Source organism: Acyrthosiphon pisum, chromosome A2 (genome assembly GCF_005508785.2).
Source record: "Acyrthosiphon pisum isolate AL4f chromosome A2, pea_aphid_22Mar2018_4r6ur, whole genome shotgun sequence".
Lineage (NCBI taxonomy): Eukaryota > Metazoa > Arthropoda > Insecta > Hemiptera > Aphididae > Acyrthosiphon > Acyrthosiphon pisum.
In genome coordinates this window covers 83117497-83124361 of record NC_042495.1, presented here as the reverse complement: position 1 = coordinate 83124361, position 6865 = coordinate 83117497, and positions in this window count along the sequence as shown.

The following is a 6865-nucleotide window of genomic DNA, read 5'->3' as shown; positions in this document are numbered from 1 at the left end:
CCCCCTACAAATTCAGCCCTAGTTGCGCCACTGGTACTTTCTTAATTTTTTTAAAAGTTTCAAAAATTGTAAATTGTCCTTTTTTTCCGTATTCTTTTTTTCCTTGGTCTTTTTTTCCGGGATTCAGTAAATACATAATATTGTAATATATAATATCATGTATTGTTGCTATTACTATAACATGAATAATTATAATCTATTATTAGTTATAATTAACATGAAATTATTTTGTTCACTTATTTTTTATTCGATAAATCTAAGTAACCTGTAAAGTATTTTAAGTAATTTTGAGAATTCTATTATTCAAAAATAATAAAATTATATTTAGCTATATGCATAGTAATTATTTGTTTATGGTTTTTGGTAAATTAAAATCTATATTTTAATATAATTAGACTATGTCTTTAAGAATGGTAGTTTTGAGATAAATTTGACGCTTTTTTAATTAAATCTACTTATTTATTTACCTAGGTGGTAGGCACTAAATATCATATTATTAAATATACGACTGTTGTTAAACTAACATTTATTACATTATTAAATTGTTTAAATGATTTATGAAGAATTTTAAATTTGTTCTTTTTTTTATAATAAACCAATTTAATCTTTTGCAATCTTTTTTATGTAGTAGGTATATAAACGAGTATCTTACTGTCTATTTAAACCTTTTTTGATGAAAATATTACACTAATTCATGTGCCCTTGAGCAATGCACGTATTACTTTATTGTAAATGCAGTTTGTTAAGTACTCATATTTCATAATAAACTTTTCATACAACTCATGTCAAACGTTAAAAGTTCAGAATTTAAGAGCACACTTAAATACGTGTTGAGTCAAGGCTTAGTTGTTGGGTATCTTTTAAAAAATATTTTTACTTACAATTACCTAGGTACCGAAATGGAAAAATGGATTGTATAATATCTTAAATAATTTTTATATGATTAGGTAGTTATAATAATAATATGTTTAGTGGCTTATGTATAAGTAAGATTATACATCTAACCATTACACATTAAGAGGACGTCACACTCACATGGTTGTCTCCGTCTTACAAATGTACAACATAGCAAAAACTGTATTCTGCGGGACAACTTTTCTTGAACCATATTTGTTGTAGAACAATCAAATTTTCACAACACTTAAAGAAGAGCTTTATTTGTACAACAGCTTGCTTTTTTTAATAGCACTATCCAATCATTTTTTTGTAAGTAAATAAAAAAAAATGAAATGTATTGAAGAAAATTACTTTAATTGTATTTATGTTATCTAAAATATAGGCACGCTGTTGCATAGATAATTTTCTACTCTATATGTTCAGCAATTTTGGAACCACTACTTCAAACACAGAATGATAAAAGTTGTCCTGCGCAAAATAGTTTTTGCTATGTTGTACATATTTAAATATTTGTAAGACGGAGACAACACGTCTTGTGGGTGTGACGTCCTCTTAAACATAATATTATGCATATTTGTACAAGACGTAGGTACTAACTATAAAACTGCACAAGCCACGAGATAAAACATAATATAAAAATAACACTTATCTGTAAAATGTCTATAGATGTTTGGAATGACGAATAAAGATAACGTAACTTTGCAAATGTTACTTGGTAAATAGTGAACCGAAACCCGAAATAATATTTAACGATGGACTGCTTGTATACGTAACCGATAAGACATAGGTATATAGATGTTTACAAATACGAATAATGCACCGGGAAATCAATTATAGAAAAATATTGTCAGAAGGTTCAAGGTTACATGCACTTAGATAAACCCTACATTTGGGGTTTAAGTAGATTTCCAGATATAAGGTATTGATATAATATTATTGTATGACCGCGTAGTTAAAATAATTGCAATATATTTTTTGAAATATAGGTCACCATTAGGTTACCATTTTTGTAACTAGTTTGATAAGACATGAAACTGCAGACAGCTTGGTATATCATAATAAAAAATTCATTAAAATTATAATATAAGAATAAATAATTTACTAATGTACCTATGGTTTAATTCAAGAACTTCAAGCCTTCAAGGACATACGCCTAATGTGTAATGTCGTACCCACCAATTCGATAAAATGTCTAATATAAGCGGTATCTGGTTAAATGAAATTAACAGAAATTTAGAGATTGTTTCAAAATTAGGTTAGCTATTATTTTTTTGCGTTATTACATTATTAGTAAGTATACATCATAATTTAACGTACCCTGCGCATAATACCAGATTTAAGTGACATTTTAATACAAGGTTATTACCTACTCGTATATTATTCATTGCTGTATATTTTAATAGACGTTCAAAATGTTTTATCATAATATTATTTGTTTAAGGGTAACATCATAAGTTTTTAAATATTTCTATAAGTACACTATACACTCCGTTTAGTATGACATGTTTTTTTAACAAACCAATATTTTGCGTGAGAAGTCATCGATGAGTGAATACTTAACATTTGATCTCTGTATATTATATAATATACTATTAAGTTTTTTTAATGATATTTATCTAAGATAAGTAACTAATAATTTATTTAACTATTTAAAAACTTGTAATGTATAATGCATACTAGAATGTAAATGCACTTTAAATACTAAATAATTTAATTACGTATTATGTGCCCATAACCTAGATATTTTATATGAAGATAATAGATTGTATTGTAATATTTTGTGTATCTCAAATTCTGTACTATTACTAGGTACTATCGATCACCAACTAGACGGTGACATTAAAATGTTATATTTTTTGGGTATGATTTTGTTCATTTCCACATGGAAATCCGAAATATCCCGTTACTCAAAATTAAAGTATACAAATTGATGTAATTTTATTAACAGTTAATATACATTATTCTAAGTTTTTTAATTTTTTTAACATGTATTTGTTAGAAAATGTTACTCGACAAAATATAACTTTCACGTGTGAATATGTGATTCATACCGGATAATCCAGTGAATAATGAAATTAAACTAAATGAGTGTAGTCCCTACTTATTATTTTAATATCTTATTTGAAACATAAAAATTAAAAAGTAAAAATTATATATGCAAATAAGTACCTAATAATATAAATAAATATTTAAGTATATAATAAAATATAAATATAAAGTATCAGCGATAGATCTTATACTATTTCACTTTGATATATTATACGTATTTATATAATACATTCAGACATACTTAGAAATATACTGAATAAATGCTTATATTATAATAATAATAAACGTTATATTAGTGATTATGTATTCAAAATAAAAGTTGAAAAATTTAGGGTACTGTTTATTATACCTATAGGTATTCGCCTAGATTTTACGATGGGATTCGTAATTGAATCCCATTTTTATGATATTATATATTTTTTGTATTTTAAAATTATTTGATATTCAGAATATAAAATATAATATAATATATAATATAATATAATATAAAATATAATAATTAACTATAGTATATAATTAATGTATACAAGTGTTATTTTGTTAGAATATATTATACACCTAATACGTATATAGTTAATAATTATAATATTGAATAATAACATCTTGATTAAATGAAACTGTACAGGATGTCTGGATGATAAATTTTTTTAATAAATATTGTTGATATCATATAAATATTTATTTAAATCTCCCATAAAAGTTTGCGCGTTGTCTGCACATTTATAGTCAAAACTTAAAAGTTAAAGTATAAATAAACACAAATATAATAAAAAAAATTGTTATTGAAGTCTTCTCTGCGTTTAGGTAGGTATATATATTTGGAGGGCCCGATAATACTAGTGAATACTTTAAATACAATATCCGACTCATTTTTAAACCTTTACATTTTGTTTTAAATTTTATCTGATTTTAGTAACAACAGAATATAGCAAGTTTGAAATTATCAATGTTGTAATAGTAGTTAGTTAGTTTTAAAACGAGAGAGTAGCTTAGGTAGGTATATATTTTGTATGTTCACAACACCTTTTTATAGATAGATTTTGAAAGTTTTATCGGGAATGTTCTTCCACCTTGCAGGTTCTCCTTAAAGACATTAATATTTTACCGTGTAACACCTAACTATAGTATTTCTCAAAAAGTGTAATCTATGTTCACAGCACAATTTTTACAGGGAGATTATACATGGTATTTGACCGTCAATTCGTCACTTGCACAAAAATATTTACCATACACTAGGGCTGCCTTACGTCCCGATTTTCCTGGCATTAAACTGGTTTTGAATATATTATAGCGTCCCGTTGTCCCGATAAAGTGTTTCGAGATGGCTAATTATTGTCCCAGAATCAAACCTCAATAATTATTTATGTCTGTTAATATTTAGTCATTTTGTCATTAACTAAACATTTGTGGTAGAAAAACATTATTGTTTTGATTAATAATGAAATAATCAAGTTGATTTGGTATTGACTGACGAGATATCTTTTTAAATTATTTTCCTGAATCCTGGCTTGGTGACGGTAATTATTACTGAATAATATCTATGATCGTTGTTTTCCTGCTAACCCTTGACAATTTTTGTAATCAAATATCACTCATCAACAAATTTGTTGGTTACTCATTTCAATTTTTAACGCTGAGTTACTGAGTTAGTTTTCGCCTTACTGGCGTATGTCATAAAGTGCTAACTATATTGTGTGTATGGACATATGGTATTCTAATTTTATTGTAAAATAATAGTGTGTTAAAACTTTTTGTTCGGGGAGGAGTGGTACGATATTTTCCATAAAAATTATACAAAAATATATTTGCTCTGGCTTAAGTAAAATAAAATACGGCAGCCCTAAGTCCATACCTATAATATATATACATAACCTATATCGCACTTGTCGTCCACACAAAAAAATTAATTTTTTCAAACCTTATCATAACATCTGAAATAAATATTCTTGATAATAATAATGGAAAACAATTACTTGAGAAGAATTTTTTATTGATAGGTTTTTAAGTCTAGTAATATGTACTATACAGTATACAGGCTTCAATTTTAAATTAATTTCAGATTATTTATATAATTTGTGTTGGAGGGTTACAGGGTAAAATCAATGTCTCTGAGAAGAACATTCACCGTTGCACTTTTAGAATATCTCTGTGAAAAGGTGCTTATACTTTTTGAAAAATACTATGATTATTCGTTACGTAGTAAAATTAATGTCTTTGAATGAACATTCAACTTTGAGATTAAAGTTGTACTTAAACATACTTTGGAATATGTGATATTATATTATATTAAACTAAAAAGCTTATAACCATATAAATGTATAATGTATAATATATATTATACACTATAGGTATTATATGATTTTTGTAATTAGTGTTGTTGTTATATAATACATAAATTATAATATACAGGTTGTAACAGGAATACCTGACAGATGAAATAACTTTTGTTCTAATCAATATTTAACATTTTTTGTATATATAATTTATAGTTACTTTCTCTGTACGTATATTATAAAAAAAATATTTAAATTTTTTAATACTTAATTCAAAATAGCCAATTTGTACATCTGATTATAAGAAGAATTTTTATGCTAAAAACATTTATCTAAGTCAAGTAGTTTCTTTTTTACAATTTTAAAATATTTTTTTGGGAATTCCCTGATACGATTATATATTTTAACAACCACCCATAATATGGCATTTATAAAAAAAACCTTTCTATTGTTATTTATTAGTTAGGTACTTTCTTGTAATTTTAAAAAGAAAATATAGCAATATAAATGTATGATTATAATATAATTAATAGGTATCTATAAAATATAATGCGTACCAAAGATTAGCAAAATAAAACATCTATGCATGCATGTTTGCTCAATGACAGGCTCAAGTCCATGTTAAGTAAGGTTTACCTATACATAATAATGCCCTCGCGGAGAATACAATTAATTTACCAACACCCATATATCGCGTGTAAATGTTCTCTAAAATGCATAGTACTTAAATTTCTATTGAGCTGTTTAACAGTTTATCGGTTAGGTTACATTAAATATATATTATTAAACTTGGAAAACATATTAAATTACAATATTATAACCTATATTGAATTGTATAAAATTAATTTGTTAACCGTTAAACATTTTAATCGATCTATACACGAATTAGTAGTTTATTTAATTGTTTACGAAGTTAACATAATAGTATTATAGGTTGACTTTGACTCATTAAAATATGAGATATTGTTTAAAATTTTAAAATATAATATCTATATTTATATAGTAGCTGATATTATTCATAATTTAATCATAAGAATAATATCAATATTTGACCAATTGAATGCCATATTATGATGTTGATTAACGTCCATTGTTAGAATTTAATAATTGTTATCTTAAATTAAAAACTGTAAATGGTAATATTGTTAAATTTTAATAAGCCCTCAAATTGTATACATTTTTATACAGCAACTACAGTGGTCTACGCAATGGGGAGGGGCTAACGGGCTAAATCCCCCTCCCCCACATTAACAATATTATTATTATTTAAAAAAATATATTTATCAAGTTTCAACGGTCAACTATAGTAAGCAAGACGTAAATTTCATATATGTCTTACCAGAATGAATTCATTTTTGAAAAAACATTGGATTTGCATACCAATTTTCCTAAAATTATCTGTAATTTTTCGGTAAAAGTATGAACTACTTGTATGAAAGACTTTGTATTAAATTGTCTAGCCTAGAAAACAGACATTTAATATTTTATACGTTTTGAACGACAAATTAACTGTGGTTTTGACGAAATTTGAATTTTAAATTCTTATAAAAATAATCATGATGCCTATGTATCATTAATATTTTAGCTATATAAAAACTTCCGTATTACATTTTCAAGCTTTTTGACCGGATAAATAATTTTTTTTT